Here is a 23,755-nt window from a genome sequence, read left to right as displayed (position 1 = left end):
CAGCAAGGGGGCGGGACTCAACCTGAGACATGCCTCATGGACAAAGCACAATCAAAACGGCCTTATACCCACTGGGATGGATCCGTTCAAGAACATAATCTTTTCCTTGGCATTCGCCAAATTCTAACTGTCACGCCAAGGTATAATGTACTGTAATCATTATATATACATTATATAGTATAATGTAATGTCCAAGAGATTAAAATTAGGCCTATCTTAGGTGTGTCATAAGTGAAAGAAGAAATTTTCACCTCCTGACATCCCATTATCTCTGCCTTCCCACCTACTCTGTGTGTGCTACAATTATCATCACTTTCCTTAATGCTTCTTAATTCCTAACATTACTCTTAGGCACAGAGTTGTGCGGCTGCAGGCTACAGGAGGATTCTAAAACTTTCCTAGATAGAGTCTTTTACCTAAATTGAATGTTCTCAAACTGTGCACCAAGGAACCCCAGGGCACCAGAGAGAATTCAAAGAGGTGTCACAGGACACTTTTAAAAGTTTCAAGCAAAACACAGTAACACACAACATTTTTGAGGCACTGTGCAAACTACTGCTCAAGTTATTTCATACTTTAGACATTAGACTGAGCTGCAGTTTTTCAACATCATATCTTTGCAAAACTGCATTTTCAGCAGTTGCTGTGATAAAAAGCAATTACTATATAAACTAAGGGCGGCAGTATCTAACCTGATTCCAAGGTTTGAGAAGGTGTGCAGTGCCAAAAGGTGTACTCATCCCACTATTAACCAATATTAAGCCATGTGGTTATTTAAGAATGGGATATTCGGTTTACGTATAATATTTTATGAAACAGCTCATAAGCTGAGGGACCTAAATAAACTTTTCAGGCTTTTTTTTTTGGTCTAGGGACATCAGAAAAATTAATGGGGGACACAAAGGGTGCCATGAACTGGAAAAGAATCTCTGACCTAAACCCACTGGCCAATTTCTAAAATAGGGCAGAGAATGGAAGTTTTCTTTTGTGAAAAGCAGATATGAGGAAAAAAGAGGCTAGCTCCTCGCCCAGGCACAGCAGCATAAACTCTGCAATCAGTAGCTGGGTCTGGACCAACAGATCCACAGCTCCTCACATTTTGTGGCCACTTCCACTTTTGTTTCTGGAAGGCTCTAAGATGGGAGGGAAAACTGATTGAAAAATATAATAAACGCAGCCTAAAAGCTACAGGGATGTTTTGACACTGCCATTGTAATTTTGCATTGTGAACTTAGGAGTCTGGGCTCTTCAAAATAATTCACTATGATTCTAAATATAAGCATTCTGTAAAAACAGGGAGAGATACTTTCATTCCCTTGTAGGTCTTCTATTCATAAATATTCCATTTATCCAACTGAAGATTACTTATAAAATAAAGATTAGGTGGGGGGGCTCGCTATCAACCAAACACGGTCTCAGTTGTGAAAAGTAAACTTTAAGAACACTAATTTCATTTTGGATTAATAGTTGGCTGATGAGTATCAAAACAAAAAAGATAAAAGTAAAAATTTCTTGTTAATTTCAAGGAGAAAAATAATAACTATACAGTGAAGAAATCATGACTGGGGTGATCAAAATTAGCATGGCAAAGAGGGGCAGAGTCATCACAGGTGTCCATATGTGGTACTCCAACAGGAGCACATCACTTAGACAGAATTCCTGCTAAGAATGCATAACCTGATCCAATCTTCAGAGCTGTTCATCTAACCCAAAGTCAGGAACACTCTTGGAAAGAAAAAAGACTGTATTCTTCAAAAATATTAATTTCATAAGAGACACAGAAAGGCTATGAAAATTTTGCAGATTAAAGGTTTATAGAGATATGACAACTAAATCTAATACCTGATCTTAAACTGGAATCTGTACTGGAGGATGGAGAAATTTATAAAGACCATTACTAATTCAGTTTACAAAACTGGAATATACAAAATGCAATAGAGAAATGCATGATATCAATGTTAAATGACTGACATTGATACTTGTTCTGTTGTTATATAAGAGAACATCCTTAACCTGGAAAACACACACTGAACTGCTTAGGGATAAAGGGCCATGAGAGAAAGAGAGAGAGAGAGACGAAGACAAAGATAAGGACAGACATCAAGAGAAAAGCAAATGCTATAAAATGTTAACAATATTTTGGGTAAAGAATACATGAGTTTCTCTGTACTCTTCTTATATTTACCATTTTCCTATCATTTGTAATTATTTCCAAATAAACTATTTTCAAAAAGCAAAGTATTCAACCACATTGGGGCTCAAGAAACCAACTGCTTAAGTAACTAAACAGGATATTTGCACAACAGCCAAAGAATGTACGTATTGGAAACACCTGGCTTTAAAACTCACTATAAGTCAATAATGTGACGATACCTGTTTTAGTTAGCCCAAGGCTGCCAATGCAAAACACCAGAAATGGGTTGGCGTTTACCATGGGAATGTGTTAGGGTAGAAGCTTACAGTTCCAAGCCTGTGACAATGTCCAAATCAAGGCACCATTAGAGATGCTGTCTCACCAAAGGTTGGCTGCTGGTGATCCTGGGCCCTGCCACAAGGTCAGGCTCTGCTTTCCCCTCCAGACTTTCTCCCCGAGCTCAGCTGGTTGCAATCAGACATGTGGCTTGCTCTCCCCTCTCCTCCAGGCTCCGCTGCTTCAGCTTTGGCTGCTCCACTGATTCAGCCTCCAGCCTCTCTCTCAGCCCCTGGGGGTTTCTCTGTCTTTCTGTGCCTGCAGGCGATCCTGGAGCCTTCTCTTTCCTGGAAAGGTGAAATGGTGGCTCCCCTTCTCTGTGTGCCTCCCCTTTATATAAGACTCCAGCAAGAGGGCCGAGACCCACTCTGGGTCACACCTCAGAGAAATAGTCCATTCAAAGGCCCCCAACTGAGTTGACTCTAATCAAAAGTGGTCTAATCAAAAGGTCTCACATGCAATAGGTTTACATGCACAGGAATGGGCTAGCTTAAGAACATACTTTTCTGGGGTCCACAAAAGACTCAAACCAGCACAACATCAAAGCAAATAAAAAGGGGTCATCTAGTTATCAGTACAATGAAGGATCTAGAACACATGACCTCCAGGAAGAGTGAAGAGAACTGAAGATGCAGAGCCTGGAAGAGAGAAGATTTAAGGGCCCCTGGTGGCTGAGCTTGGCCACGTGGCGTGAAGTCAGCTCTATTGTGCGGTCTTCCCATGGGCAGAACCAGGACAACTGAGGTCCCCAAGTGATTCTGACTCTGCAGGCCCACCGTGGACCCTGGGGATCTGGACTGTTCTCAAGTGCCCAAGAAGATGCAGCTACAGATGGCCCGAAGACCATCCCATGGGCTACAAGTTCTAGCTTCCAGCCTTCAGTGACAAACTTGAAGAGTTATGGTTTGTTTCATTCAAGGAGTCAGAGATTTCTTTCCAGGGTATGAGCAACATCAAAGGGGATGGTTTTCACCTGAAATTAAACAAGGTGGAGCCCCAGAACAGAGAACGTGGGGTACGAAAAAGAACACCTGGGGTTAAGCGCAGCTCCTCTGAGTCTGTCCAACTACTTTCTATGTTCCCTCCAAGAATTCAGCTCAAGCACAACTTTTGGGGACTGCCTCCTACGTCCCTTGTCCCCTGGCTGGAAGAGAGGCCCCTCTTTCTGCACCTGCTGCACCCCAAGCCCATCTGCCTCAGCCTTGATCTACTGCGCACTGAGACTGTCAGCTCCCTGCCTGTCACTCCCTCTAGGCTGCTCCGGGATGGCAAGGACTTTCCCGTTCCTCCTGAATCTCCAGTGTCTGACTCATGGTTGCCGTCCAAGCCGATATCTGTTGAAAAAATTAATTATTCATGAACAAACAAACAACTGAACCCTTTCAATTACGTAAGCTGGGAAAAGAAAAAGGAGGGAGCCGGTGATCAGAGAATGTTTTTCCATTACAGAATTCTGTAAAAGTTGATAGCATGTTAGTTAATACTTATTAACAATTTTTTGTCCACCTACTATGTGCCAGGTGCTTTCCAAGCATGAACCTCAGTCCTTATGACTGCTCTAAAGGTACCACTCACTCCATTTTCCCAATGAAAAAGTGTAGATGTGTTAAGTAACTTGTACTGGCTCACACAGGCAATAAGGAAGGATGCCAAAATTCTAACCCTGATTCTAATGAACCCTGTTCATTGTGTAAAACCAAACTACCTCTTATCTAGATGTAATGGCCACAATACCAAACTGCCCAGTAGCAGGAGGGGAGAAAAATCATGGTCCTAACCATGTGTGGCTCCTAAATTAAAGCAGCAGACAGTAGAAAGGAAATGCCTAGATAACACCTGTAGTTTGCTTTAAAGAAAAGAAAACTTGTATATATCTTAGGAAGGCACCACGGTATAGGCTGCCAGTTATTACATGGATGGCTGGATTAGTCAGCCAAAGGGGTGCTGATGCAAAATACCAGAAATCAGTTGGTTTTTATAAAGGGTATTTATTTGGGGTAGGGGCTTACAGATACCAGGCCATAAAGCATTTGTTACTTCCCTCACCAAAGTTTATGGCCCTGTGCTGGAGCAAGATGGCTGCCGACTTCTGTGAGGGTTCAGGCTTCCTGGGTTCCTCTCTTCCTGGGGTTCATTTCTCTCCGGGCCCAGCTCCTCTGTTTCCTCCACAAGGCCAGCTGTAGACTATGAGGCTCTCTAGGCTTTGCCTCTCTCCACAAGGCCAGCTGTAGATTAATAGGCAAATGGCTTCTCTTCCTGGGACCTTCTCTCTCTCCTTACAACTGAGCTCCTCTGTGTGCTCACTTCCTGGGCTCCAGCTCAAGACTCCAGCATCAAAACTCAAACTGCCTTTGCCATGACTTTTATCTGTGAGTCCCCACCCACCAAGGGGCGGAGACCAAACACCCTACTGACATGGCCCAATCAAAGCCCTAATCATAACTTAATCAAGCCCAGGTACAGACCAGTTGACACACATAATCCAGTATCTATTTTTGGAATTCATGAACCATATCAAACTGCTACAGTGGCTATGTATTTTTGTTTTTGTTCCCCAAGCCAAAATGAAACACGTCATGAATCTGTTCCATTAAATTAACAGGAAATGAAAAAGGAAATAAATAGGATAACCAAATAATTATTTTTCTGATGCACTTCTATGTCTTTCTCAGAGTTGTTATTTTCTTTTATTCATGTTCTTTTTTTGCCTCAAGCTTCTCCTGTGATTTCATTCAGTGAAAAAAAAAAAAATGAGGGACCTCAGTTGGGGGGTGAGGGAATAAAGCAGCAAAGGAGACATATAAATAGATACTGTTTTGAATTAATTTTTTTACTATATAGATCTTTTTTTTAATTTATTTTTTTTCTTTATTTTTTTTAATGTTCCATTCAAAAAATATGAGGTCCCCGTATACCCCCCACCCCCCTCGCCCCACTCCTCCCATAACAACAACCTCCTCCAACATCATGTGATATTCATTGCACTTGGTGAATACATCTCTGCGCACTGCTGCACCACAAGGTCAATGGTCCACATTGTAGATGACGCTCTCCCCCAGTCCACCCAGTGGGCCATGGGAGGACATGCAATGTCCAGTAACTGTCCCTGCAGTACCACCCAGGACAACTCCAAGTCCTGAAAATGCCCCCACATCACATCTCTTCTTCCCACTCCACACCTTCAGCAGCTACCGTGGCCACTTTCTCCAAATCAATGCTTCATTTACTTCCATCATTAATCACAATAGTTTCAGAATAGAATATCGTTAAGTTCACTCTAATCCATACTCTAATCTTCCTGGGATGGTGATGTCCACTCCACCTCTGTATCGAGAGGGGGCTTAGATGCCACTTGGATAACGGATGCAATTCTCCTGCTTGCAGTTGTAGGCACTCTTGGCTCCCTGGTGTGGTGGTTGACCTCCTTCACCTCCCTGTTAGCTGGCTGGGGTAAGTCTAATAAACCAAAGGGTAGGAGTTGCAAGTCTGTTGAGGCTCAGGGCCTGGCTATCACATGGACAGTCCAGAGATTCAGGTCACAATCCAGAGATTCAGGTCACACTAAACCCCAGTGCCAACCACAGGTCCATTAAATGTTTAGAATTAATTTAAGGTTCAAATCCTTTGCCATATATTTCACCACCTTCCCTATCAGAACAGTAGGAGGTCTGATTCACAACTCACACATGCTCATTCATTTAGTAAACCTTTGTTGAGCACCTATTATATGCCAGGCAGTGTTAGGTACTGAGGATTTAAAGTTGTATCCAACAGGGCCTGGGATCTCAAGAAATGACAGGCTAGCAGAAAAGACAGGCAAGGAAGCCAAATGGTGGTAACACTATTTGGTAAATGCTATAAATGAAAAACAATGCAAAAGGCTAAGGAGAAAGGGGCCATGAGAGGGACTGGCTAAGTCAAGCCTTGGAGCATGAGTAGGAATTGAGTGAGTCAATAAGCTTGGAAAAGGCACTTCCCAAGGGGAACGGGAGTCAACACTAGAGAAACGCATGGGATTTAGTAGGGTTGGCACACTGGAGCACCAGTGGGTGGAAGAGAGACCTCTGGAGGTTACTTAGAAAGTGCTGGGATGCCCCTTATGGGTAATGCACAAGAAGCAATGTGATGAGATGCGCTTTAGAAAAGCCACTGTGATGGTGTGGTGCAGAATGGACTAGAAGAGGGCATCAGTGGACAGTAGGACAGCGAGTTAAGGAGAAGCTTGCAGTAGTCAAAGTGTAATGTGATAAATAAAGGGCTGAACTAACTCAGAGGCAGGGGAAAAGGAGGGGCCATAGGCCAATTTGAGACAAAGATAGAAGACAGAAGAGTGGCACAAGGAAAGAGTCAAGGATGCCTTGTGGACGTCAGTCGGGTAAGGGGATGGAAGGAGGAGGAGGGCACTGGTGGCCGAGGGAAGGGAAAACGTTAGAGTTGAGCTGAGGCCATGTGTTGCGGGTGCTGGTGGGATACCCAGGAGACACAGCTGGGAGTCTGTGTTCAGGGAAGCAGTGAGAGCTGGAGGTACAGATGTGGAAGTTGGCAGTACAAGGATGAAAGGTGATCATTTGGATAGCAGGAAACTACAGAAATAGAATGAGAGGGAAGAAAGCCTAAGTATGGAACCCTAGGGAACGATACACTTAAGAGATGAGACAGGAGACTACAAAGGAATAGTCAGAGAAGAGAGAGCTCGTGGTCATAGTAGGTAAGCCAAGGGAAGTAAGAGCTGCAAGGTGAGTGGTCAACACTGTGGAGTGCTGGAGAGAAGTCAAGTAAAGACCCAACACCCATGTCCTGACTTTCTAAGTAGTAACTATAAGAGTTCAGATGCTTTATATCAAATCACAGTGAGCAGAACAATGCATTGAGACGGAAACACACAGCAAGGACTTCAGGGGAAGGAAAGTCAGGTGGTCATAAAACACAAGAACAATGCAGATGGCTCACCTACAACTAGTTCTCACCCAGGTACCGTCCTTGTTCCAACTTTAGGGTCATGAGTCAAACGTAGACAGATGTGAATTTTTCCAAAGACACAGGTTTTATTTTCACAGTGATGCGAAACATTGGTTAATTTTCCCATGCTGTTTAAGCAAATACCATGAAATTGGTTGGCTTAAACAGTAGAAATTTATGAGCTTACAGTTTTGAGGCGAAAAGAAAGTCCAAATCAAGGCATCATCAAGGCAATGCTTTCTCCCCAAAGACTGTAGTATTTGGGGACAAGCTCCAACACTGGCTACCTGTGACCCTTGGCTCCTCTGTCACATGGCAAGGGACATGGCAGTATCTCCTAGTCATATTCTGGCGGTATCTTCTCTTACTCCTGGCAGTATCTTCTCTTCCAGGTCCCACTGAATTCTAGCTAATTGCTTCCCATCACGCTCTCTCTGCCTGAATTTCATTCTGCTTCTGAGGACTCCCAGGAGAGAAGTAAGTACCCTCCTGATTGAGGTGAGTCACACCTTAATTGAAGGTCCTACTTACATGAGTTCACCCATAGGAATGGCTCTGATTAAAGAATATGTTTTTCTGGGGATACCACAGCTTCAAACCATCACACTTATAACAGTCAAATGTTATCTATCGTGATGGTATTTCATTTTAATTTTACCTGTATCTTTGCCCCCCACCCTTGCATTTTTCCTCTACTCCTTGACATATGTCCCACAGACTTAGGACAAGGTTGGCTAGTCCACTTATTATAAACTTAGTACATATTTGATGATTACAAGTAGACCTGGATTCAAATTTTTATTATATATGAGATTTTGGGAAGAACCAGGCTATATATATTTTTCTGTGTTTCTGGCAGTCAGAAAAGAGGAAAAAGCTTTACTACACTTTTTTTCTTGCATTACAATATCCTGCTTTTTCACTCAGTCTAGGAGCTCACCCTCTGAAATTTTATTTTAAAAAACATGCCTGTACTTAGGGAAAAGGAAGGGAAAGGAGTGGTTTGTTTTCCTTTTTAATGAACAGAAAGAATTTCCTTTAATTCATTTTTTTCTCTATAGGACAAAGGCTAACAGATAGCAACTATTTGCAGATACTACTCTTAGACATCTTTCAGGCCGATGAATCAATGAACCCATCCGTTCACCTACAAAACCCATTACACCGTAGCTTTGCTGCCATTAACACACGAACAAAACGCATCTCTCCTTTTAAAACGCTCTCAAAATTTTAAATCTCGTGAGCTCTCAGTGGTTCCCAGATTCTTAAATTTCATCTAAAATTTCACAGTAAGTTTTTAGCAGGGACACCAACAGGTCTCCCACTGAGAGTGGGCATCTTTTGTCGGTTTGTCTTGCTGCCTCCCTCCCTAACCCCTCGTTCTTGGTGAAACAGAGGCCCAACTTCCCTTAGGCCAAAAGAAGCCAGACATTCTAGCACCTCCTCCCACGGGTGCAGGACCAGAGAACACGGCCTGGCTGGGTCAGCTGGAGGCTTCCACCTAGGACTTCAGATCTTGAGTGTGTGATGCAAAGACCAAGCAGCGAGGTCGTCAGTGGTGATGGGGGCAACGTCACCGGCGGTGGCATCCTAACGAGACCATGGAGCGACCCCAGCTGCCCTTCTGGCTGCCTGGCCTTCCTGCCTGCCTGGTTCCAGGCCTACATCTCCAGCCTTCCCATCGATTCTGTGAGCTATGCACAATCTTCCATCAGGTTCTTTCCTGCTTAAGGTAGCCTAGTTCATTTCTCTTTCTTACAGCTAATAATCCTAAATGCCAGCATTTTAATTTGCCAATATCAGGCTTAAAAGGCACAGAGTATCTACTTGGGACATAGGAAACGTTTTGGTAATGGATGGTGGTGATGGCAACAGCACATTGTGAGTGTAATTAACACCACTAAGTTATACATTTGAATGTGCTAAAAGGGGAGGTTTTAGTTTGCGTATGTTACCAGACAAAAATCTTCTGAAAAGATCCATGGAGCTGTACACCACACCCCTAAGCTACACCCTGGACTACAGATAACAGTATAATTATAAAAACATGCTTTCATCAGTTTTAACAAATGTACCACACCAATGCAAGATCTCAATAATAAGGCGGTACATGGGAATCCTGTTTTATGGACGATCGTTCTGTAAACCTAAACTACTTTAAAAAAAAAAAAAAAAGACCATTCAGTCCACAGCTCCCCACCCAAGAGGGACATTTTTAAAAAAAGAGCTATCATTATATAATCATCCCCTAAGAAAGAATATTACTTTAAAATGAGTATTAGCCCTTTAAAAAAAAAAAAGTCTTATTTTTCTCATTTCTCTGCAGATGACTGAGAACTAGTATTCTCCGGGGACTAGGTTCCAATCCCAAAATTGGCACATGGTAACCAGGAAGGGCATTTAAAGTACAACATATAGCAGGTGCTCAATCTATATTTGCTGAGTTGAAAATATACAACACTTTGTAAAAAATATTTAATTGAAATGTAAACATTAATATTTATAATTACCATGTATTTTTTAAAGAACTTTAGGAAAAAATGTGAAGTACCCACTTGGATGAGACACTTACCCAAAAGCAGAGATGAATTTCATTTTTTTGCAGGGATCTTGACTCTATGGCAATGTTTGCAATATTAAAAAGACTAACAATTGAACTGAAAGTTTCCAAAAGGTTCTACTTTCTTTTGCCCCACCCTCCACTATCTAATTTTCATCCCTCCTCCCACCTTGAACCTTTATACACTTGATCAGATTTTGACTTCGTTCTCTCAGCTAACATATTCCTAGTCTGACGTGGTTCTAGTTCATTTTAAATTCTTCAAGAAAGATATTACATAGCGGGTTAGAACCTTTTAGTTAAAAAAGTTAAAAAAGAACTGTGTCCTAAGTGTTCCCTGAAGGTTTTGAAATTGTACTCTTGAAGCGCAAGAGTATTATTTACTGTTTTAGAGTTATGCTTTTCTACATGAAAGGTCTACCAGTGTGATTAAAACAAAAAAAAGAAAGAAAATAGCTGGCTCCCTGTGAGCAAACAAATCAAACTGTGGAGTTTGTCGTGCCCTCCGCTTGAGCCAGAACAAAACATTTCTGTTCTTATTCATAAAAGTAATTATTTAAGTGTCACACAAGTATTTCTAAATGAGCAATAAGGTCCTCCCTATCTTTGCTGAGGAAAAACGGTTGAGGAAGTGAGTAATTCTGAATCAGATTTTAACTGCAAATATAAGCAACAATAAGAAAGGAGAAAATAAGGCCTAAAATTAAGTTTCAAAGATCTTACCAATGTCAGCATGGTTTGTTTTTATTACATAATACATTTTAAAATAAAAAGTGATTCAAAAATCTGGGCAAAGGAAAAATAAAGCAACTCATAAGGATAATATACTTTAAAAGTGATAAATAAACATGGCAAACAGAAGATGAGGTCACTCAAGATCAGAGATGTCACATAACTTCTACCAGGTCACACAGCTCATCAGGAGAGGAGCTGGGATTTTACACTGGGGATCTCTACAGGCTTTCCAGTCTAATAGGATCTATCTGCAAAGGTATGGGAATTGAATTCCCTTAACTGGTTTGGAACGTAAAGTCTTAACACCCAAGAAATAGCATTCTTTTTAAAAAAAAATTCTACTTGTAAAAGGTATTATCCTATTTAAAGCAAGATCTTCAGCTTCTTTTAACACTTTATTTAACTAAGCAGGGACAGGTACTGGAATCAGGCTGCTTGAGTTCAAATCGCCCACATACATGGTGGCAGAGAATATACAGATGTTACACACAAGGAAGGAGGTAGGGGAAGGGCAGGCAAACATCCAGGGTTGAGCTAATTCAAGTTCTGTCCACAGCATGTCCTGCAGAGGGTTCTCGAACACCAGAAATCCAAGGGAAGCTTTGTTTGTGAATATGAATATAAAGAAACATAGTCTAGAAGCTGAAAATGCAGAGGCAGTGCCTCCTTTGAAATCAGTGATGGTCTAAGGACAAGCACCTAACAGATAAATAATCATAAACAATGCAGAAGATATGATGATAGGTGCACAATGGCTCAGCCCACTCCAGGCTGGGGGTCAAGATCAGGCTTCCTTGAGATGAGTCTTAGAAAAGGAACAAGAGTCAAGAGGGTAAAGAAGAAGGGGAAGATGCTGGAGTTAGGGGCCAGCAGACAAGAAGAGAAGGTGAGAAGCTGAGCTGAGCCTTGGAGACAGGAAACTAACTCAAGGAAAAGGGAATCCCAGAGAGGATTGTGGGAAGATGGCGGATGAGACATCCGAGTCAACCCATTGAAACTCCAGAATCTAGTAGATCACCGTGCAGGGTCCAGGGAGAAGCAAGAGGAAGAGGCTAGTGAATTGTGATAAATATGGGCAAGTTTCACCCTCCCTGAGGCAGTTATTTCCCTTCCCACAGCCTCACGGAGGGCAGCCATGGGGACTGCAGCTCCAGCTCCTAGCACAGCTTGCTGGTTCCAGGGTGGATCAGGAAGAACTAGTCCTCCAAACTCCTAATCACAACCCTGGATCAGCTCCCTCAGGTCCCTGGGAGCTGACTCTGAGGGCAGCCACTGTTCTAAATCCCTGGGGCGAAAGTGCCGACAGCAGAATCTTGATAGTAATTTTCCACAGTTTTGAGGAAGATCACTGCTCCCTCTGTCTCTCTCTCCGTCTAAATTTCATTCCACTTATAAAGGATTCTAGTAATAGGATCAAGACCCATCCAGATCGGGCTGGGGCGCACCGTTAACTGAAGTAACCTCTTCAAAAGGTCCTACTTACCATGGGTTCACATCCGGAGGAATGTACTAAATTTAAGACCACGTTTTTCTGGGGTACATACAGATTCAAACTGCCACAAACTGCAAGTTCTACCCAGAGCAACTAGGCAATAGAAAGAAATAAAAAGCATCCAAACTAGAAAGGAAGAAGTGAAACTCCCCATTTGTAGATGACATGATCCTATATAAAGAAAATACTGAAAAAGCCACAACAAGGCTAAACTAGAACTAATACATTCAGCAGTGGCAGTGTACAAGCTCAACATGCAAAAATCAATAGACTTTCTATACACTACTATTGAGCACTCTGAAGAAGAAATCAAGAAAAAAAATTCCATTTATAATAGCAACTAAAAGAATCAAGTATCTAGGAATAAATCTAACCAAGCTTGTAAAGAACTTGTACACATGAAACTACAAGACATTGTTTAAAAAATTCAAAGAAGACATAAATAAAGGGAAGGACATTCCACTAACTAATTTTGAGATGTCAATTTTACCCAACGTGATTTACAGATTCACTGCAATTGCAATCAAAATTCTAACAGCCTCCTTTGGAGAAATGGAAAAGCCAATCAAATTCACATGGAACAGTAAGTGGCCTCAAATAGCCAAAGGCATTTCAACAACGAAGAATATAGTTACACGTTCAAAAATTTACTGAGGCCCTGACTCTACAATTCTGTGTGAAAGTGAAAGCCACTAGGTGTACACTTTGGACAGATTGTACAAGACATGGGACCGTATAACAGTGAACCATATGGTGGGTAATGGACTGTGGCTAACAGTACAAGTATGAGCGTGTTCTCTATGAACTACAACAAATGTACAATACTAGTACATGGTATTAATAATAGGGGGTGTATAGAAAAAATATACACCAAGGGCATGCTATGGACCATAGTTAGTGATAATAGTGTAATGATGTTCTTTCATAATCTGTAACAAATGTTCCACAACAATGTAAAGTATTGGTGGAGGGGTGATGTATGGAAATTCTGCACATTATGCATGATTATTTCATAAGCTCACAACTTCTCTAATGAAAATTATATATTAAAAAAAAAAGAACAAAGTTAGAGAACTCACACTTTCCAATCTTAAAACTTATTATATAGCCACAGTAATCAAAGCAGCGTGGCTCTGGCATAAAGACAGTCATATAGACTAGTGGAATCAAATTGAGAGTTAAGAAATCAACCCTCACATTTATGGCCAACAGATTTTTGACAAAGGACAAAGATCACTCAGTTGGGAAAGAATAGCCTCTTCACCAAACAGTGCCAGAAAACTGGATCTCCATATGCAAAAGAATCAAAGTGGACTCCTACCTCACACCATATACAAAAATCAACTCAAAAATGGATTAAAGACCCAAACAGAAAAGCGAGAATTATAAAATTCCTAGAAGAAAATGAAGGGAAGCATCTTCAGAGCCTTGGGTTAGGCAACAGTTTCTTAGACTTTACACCCAGAGCACAAGCAACATACGATTAAGTAGATATACGGTACCGCAACAAAACTAAAAACTTTTGTGCATCAAAGAACTTTATCATGAAAGTGAAAAGGCAACCTATATATTGGGAGAAAATATTTGAAAACCACATATCTAATAAGGGTTTAATATGCAGAATATATAAAGAAACCCAACAATTCAACAAGAAAAGGACAAACAACCCAATTAAAAAACGAGCAAAAGACTTGAATAGACATTTCTCCAAAGAAGATATACAAATGGCCACAAAGTGCATGAAAAGATGCTCAACATCATTAGCTATTAGGAAAATGCAAATCAAAACTACAATGAGATGCCATTTCACACCCACAAGAATGACCACTATTAAAAAAAAAAAAGAAAATTACAAGTCTTGGAGAGGATGTGGAGAAAAAATAGGAATATTCATTCATTGTTGGTGGGAATGTAAATGGTGTCACTCCTGTGGAAGATAGTTTGGAGGTTCCTTAAAAAGTAAAGTATAGAATTATCATATGACCCAGCATTCCCACATCTAGGTATATACCCAAAAGAACCGAAAGCAAGGACTGGAACACATAATTGCACATCGGTGTTCATAGCAGCATTATTCACAATTGCCAAAAGACCAAAGCAACCCAAGTGTCTGTCAACTGATGAATAAAGAAAATAAGACATATTCATTCTATAGAACATTATTCAGCAATAAAAAGGAATGAAATTCTGATACATGCCACAATATGGATGACCTCTGCAGACATCACATAGAGTGAATAAGCCAGACACAAAAGGACAAATAGTGCATGATATCATGGATATGAAATAACCAGGAAAAGCAAACTCAGAGAGTCAGAAACTAGAATATAGTTTACCAGGGGCTGGGGTGGAGTTCATGCTTAAATTGTACAGAGTTTCTATTTGAGATGGTGGGAAAGTTTTGGTAATGAATGGTGGTGATGGTAGCATATCACTGTGAATGTAATTTGTAGCAGTGAATGATATAACTGAATGGTTAAAAACAGAAATTTTAGTTTGTATATATGTTACTAGAAGAGAATTTTTAAAAAAGCAAAAACAGAAAACTGTACAACACAAAGAGTGAACCTTAATGTAAACCAAGGACTACAGTTAATAGTACAAGTATAAAAATGTTTTTTCATCAATGGTAAAAATGTATCACACTAATGTAAGGTGTAATAATAGGATGGTACTGCATTTGGGAACTCTGTTTTTTACACATGATTTTTCCATAAATCTACAACATCTCTAATAAAAAAGGTAATCCCAGTAAGCAGAAACCCCAAACAGAATAAGAAAGATAAGAAACAAGGCCTAAATAAGTATCAATCAATGGGAAAAAATGAAAAGCCACCACAAGTCCCACATCACTGCATATCCATCTGGCACCGGGATGAATCGCCTAGAGGAGACTTATTTCACTGAAAACAAAGGGTGGCTCAGGAGTATAAATTTAAATTGAAGTAGTAAAGGCTGACACTCATCAAAAATGAATAGACTTTATGCCACACCTCATTCCAATAACTGGAAATATTTAAAAATCCCAAAAAGTGTCCAAAAGAAGGCCACTTTATCAAATACAAAGTCTTCCACTTAATTCTCTGGTTTTTCATATATGAGCAACTTGCCAAGTTAGCACATTGTAATTTTGTATTGTTACCTACTTACAACACCCACTTCACTCCCCAAAAGATTGAATCAGTTACCATTTTATGTTAATGGGTAGCCATGTTCCCTGGGCTGGTAGAACTGCAAAGGATCTACAAGGTTCTGTGTCTACAAACAGGATTTCTATCCTCAGGCACTACACAGGGAGCTAGACCACCGAAAAAGGAAGGAAGGGTCTGTGCCCTGCTCAGGGATGAGTTCAGGAGACCAACTTATAAACAAAAATCACAACACAACGAAACGTGCCAGTAGAGAAGCAGGTGGTTCACTCTTGACTTGTTTAGTCATTCTTTTCATTCACCCAACTTGTACTGGGTGCCTCGCAGGAACCAGGAACTGTTCTAAGTGCCCAAGATGTCTTTCTAGGAATGCTTCCCGATAGGGATTGCTTTTCAGGATGGGTTTTGCAGGATGAGTAGAAGTTCGCTGGGGGGTGGAGGTTGAGGGGGGAGGTACTCCAGACAGAAAAGAGTGTGCAGAGAAAGAAGCTGGAGATTCAGGAGCTTCACCTAACCACAGTGAGTGGGGGCGGCAGTGAGAAGCAGAGGGGCCAGCAGGCTGGGAGCTGTAAGGGGAGGGGAGGTGCCCCCAGCACACGTGGGCTAGGGGACCGGGAGCACTGAGGGAGAGCAGCACCTTTTTCCTTGACAGGAAAAGCAATTAAAGGCTACTTTCAGGGCAGGGAGAGGCAGGAAATACATCAATGAACTGGGACAGGGTATGGGCGGGGGGGTTGAAAAAAAACCCGGTGAGCAACAATTCACTGAGAAGGAGCCCTGGGTGGAGCAGGCTCCAGGAAGGCTGTGATCAGAGCACCAGCAGATCCCCACTGGGAAACTTTCAGGGTCTGACGGTATTAAATATTTGAATCAACAGTTAATCCCCTGTCTGGCAGCCAGGGTCACCGAGCGAGACTTGGTGCGGTGTATCTGCCACCAGTGTCAGGGTACAACCCTTGCACTCTCTTCCCAGTTCACGCTTTGGTTACTTGTGGGTCCACAGCTGGAGGATTTTCAGGCCTCCAAGCCCAGGAGGGTAAGGAAGAGCCCCTGGAAAACGGAGACTTTCCCACGCCTGTGGTCCCCAGGTGGGCCTGCTGGCTTCCCTGGCAAGTCCCGCCCCCCCCCCCCCATCTCTCATGGGTATCCAGTGTCATTGAACCTCTAGTGAAGTCGAGCTCTGCTGCACAGCTCTGCCCTGATGCCACCCAGCATCCCGTCTTGCTCCTGTAATGGCTGTATGTTCGAACATAAACGTCTGGAACTTGGCATGTGCCCGAGGAAATCTTAACCAGCTTTTTTTTTTCATGTACCAAGGCCGGGGATTGAACCCCAGACCTTGTATGTGGGAAGCTGGCACTCAACCGCTGAGCCACATAAGCTCCTCTCATTTATTTGCTTGTTGTTGGTTTGTTTTTAGGAGGCACCAGAAACCAAACCCAGGACCTGCCAGATGGGAAGCAGGCGCTCAACTGTGCGAGCCTCATCTGCTCCCTTAAACAGCTTTTGGTGGCTTCTCTATTTGAAGGAGCTCACTTTGACTCTTTCCTAATAATAGCTCAAGGTTTTAATAATTATGGTGGACATGATGTCCCAATGACATTGTTTTCTTTGGCCTCATCCAAATCAATGTCAAAAACATTAAACATCACAAGACCCAAGATTAGGATGGTTCCATATGCCCCTCGAGTTGCCCTGGAGTCACTTAGAACTCTTAGCCACTTTATTTCTACACGGAAAAGAATTTGTGAGGAGTTATTCTTCAGTTATATTTGTGTATATTATTAACTTTTGACCGAGGTTGTTTTTATTTTCTATTATTAGTAACTCTAACAGAATCCCTTTTAAACTCCACATACACTGTTGTTTTAGCATAAGGCAGTTCATTAAAGCAAAATCAAAGCAAATGCTTTTGACTTACATTCTTTTATCTAATCAGTTAACAAAAGTAAAGATAAAAAATACAAATTCATGATAAAAACCTCTATAGAAATTTGTGAAATGAAGGAGGGGGAACAGAGCTTCTTTAAGCAATGCACATACTGAGTACAGCCTACCTATCTTGATTTTTATATCTATTGAATAATTTCTAAAATAAACTAAGAGGGTTTGCTCTGTTGAAGATAGGAACTAGAAATGCAACTTCCCATTTCATACTTTTGCATTTCAACGTAAATGACCTCTCTAAGGTTACTGTTTTTTTTAAGTGGATAATCTTGCCAGATGAAATCAAATATAAACTCCAAATTACTGGCTACAAGAGCAGGACTATAACAAAGTTCCAGAGATTTCCATTTGTCCCCACACTAAAGCCAACCATATATTCCATTAGGATACTATTCTCAAAGGTTCTAGAGTTCTAGAACGACACCCCTAAGATGTTACCAGTTTTAATAAATAAATAAAGAATGAGTGAATAAAAGAAAGAAAAATCATTTTCAATTTTCTAAACTATTTTTTTACACTGGTTTTGTAGCATAGTCAAAAGTATGGCACCCATTTTATTAAGGTGAATGTTTTTTAAAAAGCTTAATCTTCTGTAACAACTTCCAAAGGGAAAATAAATGTACCTATTTAAGCGAAATTTTCTTAAAAGAAGTATGTAGTTCTCCTAACTATTGGTTTGTGTCCCTTGACACTTTGAGAAAAGGCAAGATCTGAAAAAGTTCGTCAAGGTAAATATAGATAACAGGCAGGCTTTAAAAAGTGGATAAAAGGATTCAAAACAGCCAAATAATCCTACGTCCTTAAAAAGGTATTTACATCTTGAAATAAGAACTTGCTATTGAACTATTGCAAGTAAAATGAAATTGAGCACATTGCAAACATATTCCAAAACAGTGACTATAACTCAAGACCATACAAAGGCTGGTTTCTGAAGGAATTTATGATCAATAGATTCACTTACCTGGAAGCGTAAGAAAAGATAGTCAACATCATTCCTCTGCTGGGTAAAAATAACTTTGGCTTCTCTTCTTGAAATGGAAAGGAATCTAAAATATCAAAAATTTTTTGAAAAAATTAAAATTGGGAGTTAACCCCTGGAAACGTCTTAAATGTAGGTCATACTTACAAAATGGTAACAATATTAAACCACATGGGACAAAAAATACAATTCCCCTGAGGTATGCCCCCCAGAAGCCGGGCGGTGTTTTGCTCCCCTCCCTCTTTCAATGAGTAAAACGAGAACTATCTGCAAAAGCAGAATCAAGGTTTCAGTGAAATGGTGAGAGCCACGCCGGAGGGTCCGAGACGCAAAGCGGTCACTTTCACGGGAAAAAGAGCCAACGAAAAGCCAGACCCCGACCTGGGGAGGGGGCGGCGCGCAGCCTGCCCGGCCCGGGCGCCCTGCCCCGCTGCTCGCACCGCGCCTGCGGCCACCGCGCGCCTCCCGCGGGGGTCAGCGGTCGCCGCCTCCGAAGGGACCGCGCTCCGCGTCCCCCCTTAAAAAAAAAAAAAAGCCTCCACGGACTGAAATGTCAAAACTCAGAAAAGCCTACAAGTAAGTTTTCCCCGGGGAAAGCAAGAATCCACAAGCTTCGAAGCAGCCCAGCGAGCCCGGCTCCTTCGGAGGCATCATCAAAGACCCCCCCCCTGCGCGGGCGGCGCGCGTTTCCCTCCGCTCGCGGGCGCCCCCCACCCCCGGGCGCTGGAGCCGGGCCCGCACCTCCTGGGCAGCAGCTGGGCAGCTCGGGGGGGGGGGGGGGGAGCTCCCCCAGGACCGCGCCGGGACCGCGCTCTGTTCACTACGTGCTGCTCGTTGAGGCGCAGGAACAACGAGTGGGGGTGCGTCCTGCTGCCTGGCCAGGCTGCCACGTCCCTGGAGGGCGGGGAACACCCAGCCCCCTGCCCTCCTTTTCTTCCGAGGGGCTCAACGATGGGCCCCACACCATCCCCGCCTTTAAGAAGGTTCAGTGAGGAGACAGAGGCGTCAACTAAGATAAAAGCGCAGAAAGGGCGTACCGGCGCAATGCCCTGGGATGAAAGGGGGCTGGAGATATTCTGGAAACGGACTAAACCCTTCCTGTTAAAGAAGTAATACTGTCTGAAATGAATTAACACAGAGGCTTCATTAGGGGAAGTTTTTTTATGATTTTTATCCCATCTTTCTTTAGACTTCAAGAAATCACAAAAATTAGCTCCCATTTCACGTGAGTATGGTTGCACAAGGTCAAAGGCAAGACGACATACCAGGCACTGGGTCCCTCCCTTCCCCGTGGGACTGCCCCCTGGTAACCTGAGCTCATCTCCTTCACCTGGGTTTGCAGGTTTTCCAAGGATGCACCCACGCTAAGGCAGCAGACGTGGAAGATGGATTACTGTAAAAGCGAAGAGTCTTCTACATCCACACACTCTCGCTCGGGCTGATGAGAGTCGGGTGCCATCCCATCGGGGGCCGGTTCCTTCGGGTGCCAACTCGGTCTCTCTGCTGAGGGTAGGGGCTGCCCCAGGGTGCCGCCTGCGCTGGCTTCGCTCTTACAATCCGCTTCCGTCTCTGCCTGGCTAATTAATCTATGTCTAAATGGAGCTGCAGTTGGCAGGAAGGCAGCCCTGCCAATGTGCAAGAATCACTGGGACCCGGATCCGAGCTGTTTTCCGTCCTTGACAACCAACGACGTTACTACAGAGCCTGCAGGCCGCGGGTGGAAATGAGTTTATAATTTGGCTTCCAGGCTCCCATTTTCAACCACTTCAATTTTCTTTTCTGTCCTTTAACAGGCAGCGGGCAGCTTTGGTGGCTGAATCACTGACATGGTCTTTACTGATATCTTTAATAAGTATTCTTTGCCACCTCGGTTAAAAAGGGAGAAAAATCCACATCATCCAAAGCCATGCTTGTTTCAGTATTGAAACCAAATAGACGATCCACTCCTCCTTCCATAGGATCGTTAATAATCTCATTTGTACCTTTGCAGATTTTCATCCACACAAAATAATCCACCTTTACCCAGCCCCTAAATTCCTGGTTCTTGCAATGCCAAACTGCAAGTGAAGAGACGCAGGATGGCTCGGCTCTCCTTTCTTTTGCGAGGAAAAAAAGAAATGAATTAAAACCCTGTTTCTGGGCTCTGAGAAGCTCAGGTCTCCTGAGCATTGCCTGCCCAGAGGGGAGTCATTCCAAACCAGTCGTGATAAAGCAAAGAGACAAGAAGGTGGAACCCCCTGGCAAAACCCCCTGAGAGATCAGGGTGGAAGGGAAGGAGGCATCATGGAAAATTCCTGAAGGTGAAGCGCAGGTCTGCCGAGGAGAGAGGACACGTGCCCAGCAGAAGAAAGACTGCGCACCTTCCCCGGGCTCGACCGTGACATATCACCTTATATCCCCGCCACGATGCTCTCTGTGCATATGTGTTAACAGCCCCGTTGTACACATGGGGAAAATGAGGCTCAGAGAGGTTAAGAAACCTGCCTTGTTAGTACACGGTAAAGTCAGAATTTTTCTGACTTCAAAACCACGCTCTTAAAGGAAAAGGAAAACAACCTTCCCTCTGTCCACTACGCAAGCCTGCTTTCCCTGCACATACCAGGGCGCATGTTTGGTTCCTTTAACAGTGAATGTGGGTTTAGAAGCAGCATTCGAGCGGCAGCCTGGCAGAGAGGCTGTCAGCACTGAAAGGCTGGCACTGAGGCTTGGGGAAATCGCCCCTCCGCTTATCTCCAGACCCCTCATCCATCATAATAAATCGCAGTGACACAAACTCATTCTTGGCCAAGTCTTCCTGAATATCAAAGAAATACACCGTGAGAATGCACTCAAAATAAAACTGTATCCAGGAGAGCAGTGGCGGGTACATACAGGAGATACAGTACCTGGCTTTGTCCGGTCCACGAGGCCACCCCTCAGTCTAAATACCTGGGTCCAGGTCTGAGTCCCCTCCCCTGTCCTCTGAACCCAGGATGTGTGTTGTTTGTTTTTATTAGAGAAGTTGTGGTTTTATGGGAAAGTCATGCACAAAATACAGAGTTCCCTTATGCCACCTTCTTAACAACACCTTCCATTCGGTGGGTTTCTGATAGTTGGGACAGAGAGTGAAGATTACAGAGGAGCTTGCAAGAGAAGGCAGGATGTGAGTGAGACTGGCTGGGCAATCATCCATGGAAAACTCCTATACTTTGACAGCTCTCGGGTTCTGGAAGTTTCCCAGCTGGAATTCTAAAGGGTGGGAAGTCTGACCCACCCTCGCCCCTCAGTAATAGAGCCTGACAAACATTAATTAGCAGTACGCCATAAACAAGTCAGCTTTTAATCCTGTTAAAAGGCTACCAAAACCATTTACTGAAAAGAGCAATCAAAAAATGTTGCAAATAAATGCGCTGGAATCAATAATAATTTACCAATCCAGGAAGCTGACGGTCGTAGTCAATGTTCACTTAGTAAGTGAAAGTTCCCAGCATTTTAATTTCCAAGGAGCTTCGAAATCACAGTTGGTCCAATGCTGTAACAAGACCCACTCCAGCCGCCTTAACTTCCAAAGCTTCCTTGCCCTCACAAATTCGAATCCTTACATTTTTAGTCCATCTAGACCATGTGTATGTCAGACACGTGGATTCCTGAAATGTGAAAAACAAGAAGGGGGAACTAAAAAAGCCCTTTCACTAACAGCATGTCTAAAATAACAAACAAAAACCACCAAGAGACTGGCAGTGTCTATGCCAAAAGTAAGGCTTATCCAGTGAGGTATTCTTTGTGCACATGCAGATAGTAACATATACATATTTTAAATGTTGATGGTAATAATTTTTTCTTTTATAAGCCAAAAGAGTCATCAAGGTGTGGTCCTGGAAGACAGGGCATGGATGGGGTCAGAAACTGTACGGCCAACTTCTAAAATTATCCCCTTTCTCAAGAACGTGTTTCAGAAGAGAGAGTGCCCTTGGAGGCTGCACATTACAAATCCCATGTTACTAGAGTCTTAACTGCATTCCTTCCACATTAAATCTTCATGGAAAGGAGTATGTTTCAGGGCACGATCGATTTTTAAGTCATGAGTTTCTGCCCCCCAGCTGCTCTTCTATTGTTCTGTAAAATGAAAAACAGGATCTTTGTATCCTGGGCTCGTGTGTATGGCAGCAGGCTCATTAGAAGATGTATGCCTCTTATTCCTAATCCATCTGCTTAGGTCGGTCACCCTTATTTTCCTTACCTCAATTTCTCTCTCTGATAAATGGGGATAATCTCTATGACTATTAGCAGAACTAGCAAGACTAAAGTAGGTTGCCTAATTATTTGGAGTCTCTTTAAAAACGTATGGGGAGGGGAATGGATGTGGCTCAAGCAGTTGATAAACTGCCTCCCACAAGGGAAGTCCTGGGTTCAGTTCCCAGTGTCTCTAAAGAAGACAAACAAACAACGAGTGGGAAACAGAGTTGGCCCAACAGATAGGGCATCTGCCTACCACATGGGAGGTCCAAGGTTCAAACCCAGGGCCTCCTGACCCGTGTGATGAGCTGGCCCATGCGCAGTGCTGATGCGCGCGACGTGTGCCATGCCACGCAGGGGTGTCCCCCATGTAGGGGAGCCCCACACGCAAGGAGTGCCCTCCGGAAGGAGAGCCACCCAGCATGAAAAAAGTGCTGCCTACCCAGGAGTGGTGCCACACACATGGAGAGCTGACGCAGCATGATGACACAACAAAAAGAGACACAGATTCCCGGTGCCGCTGACACAGAAGAATACACAGTCCATGGACAAGAGAGCAGACAACTGGGGTGGGGAGGGCGGGGAAGGGGAGAGAAATTTTAAAATATTTTTTTTAAAAAAAGCATACTTAAAAAAAAAAACAATGAGCAGACATCAAGCCAAAACAATGAGCAAAAACAAGCAGACAAGAAAAAAAACGAGGGAAACGGACTTTGGCCCAGTGGTTGGGGCATCCGTCTACCACATGGGAGGTCCACGGTTCAAACCCCGGGCCTCCTTGACCCATGTGGAGCTGGCCCATGTGCAGTGCTGATGCGCAAGGAGTGCCCTGCCACGCAGGGGTGTCCCCCGCATAGGGGAGCCCCATGCGCAAGGAGTGCACCCGTAAGGAGAGACGCCCAGCGCGAAGGAGGGAGCAGCCTGCCGAGGAATGGCACCGCCCACACTTCCCGTGCCACTGTCGACAACAGAAGCGGACAAAGAAACAAGACGCAGCAAAAGACACAGAAAACAGACAACTGGGGGAGGGGAGGAGAATTAAATAAATAAATATAAATCTTAAAAAAGAAAAAAAAAACGAGCAGAGAGCAGATGTGACCCACACAGTTGAGCACCTGCCTCCCACACAGGAGTTCCGATGCCTCCTAAAGGAAAAAAAAAGTATGGGAAGTGGGCATAGCTCAAGTGGTTAAGCACCTGCTTCCCATGTACAAGGTAGTCCTGGGTTCAATCCCCAGCACCTCCTAAA

The 23,755-nt window shown here is 43.2% G+C and overlaps 1 protein-coding gene across 17 annotated transcripts in view; it reads right to left on the bottom strand.

The window, feature by feature from the left end:
- Window positions 1-23,755, bottom strand: part of CSGALNACT1 (chondroitin sulfate N-acetylgalactosaminyltransferase 1) — a 398,657-nt gene that overhangs the window by 193,729 nt on the left and 181,173 nt on the right. For 8 of the 17 annotated variants that reach the window (XM_071212689.1, XM_058290053.2, XM_058290061.2 and 5 more), the window contains exon 2: window positions 18,274-18,358. The gene's annotated coding sequence lies outside the window, so the exon portion shown is untranslated. Of the gene's footprint in view, window positions 1-18,273; window positions 18,359-18,438; window positions 18,632-18,672; window positions 18,775-18,865; window positions 18,965-19,032; window positions 19,136-19,621; window positions 20,122-23,755 lie in introns of those variants that run through there. The other 9 variants (XM_071212691.1, XM_058290052.1, XM_058290050.1 and 6 more) reach the window with 8 other exon arrangements.

The sequence above is a fragment of the Dasypus novemcinctus genome, chromosome 29 (genome assembly GCF_030445035.2).
Source record: "Dasypus novemcinctus isolate mDasNov1 chromosome 29, mDasNov1.1.hap2, whole genome shotgun sequence".
Lineage (NCBI taxonomy): Eukaryota > Metazoa > Chordata > Mammalia > Cingulata > Dasypodidae > Dasypus > Dasypus novemcinctus.
This window is presented reverse-complemented; position numbering and strand designations above follow the sequence as displayed.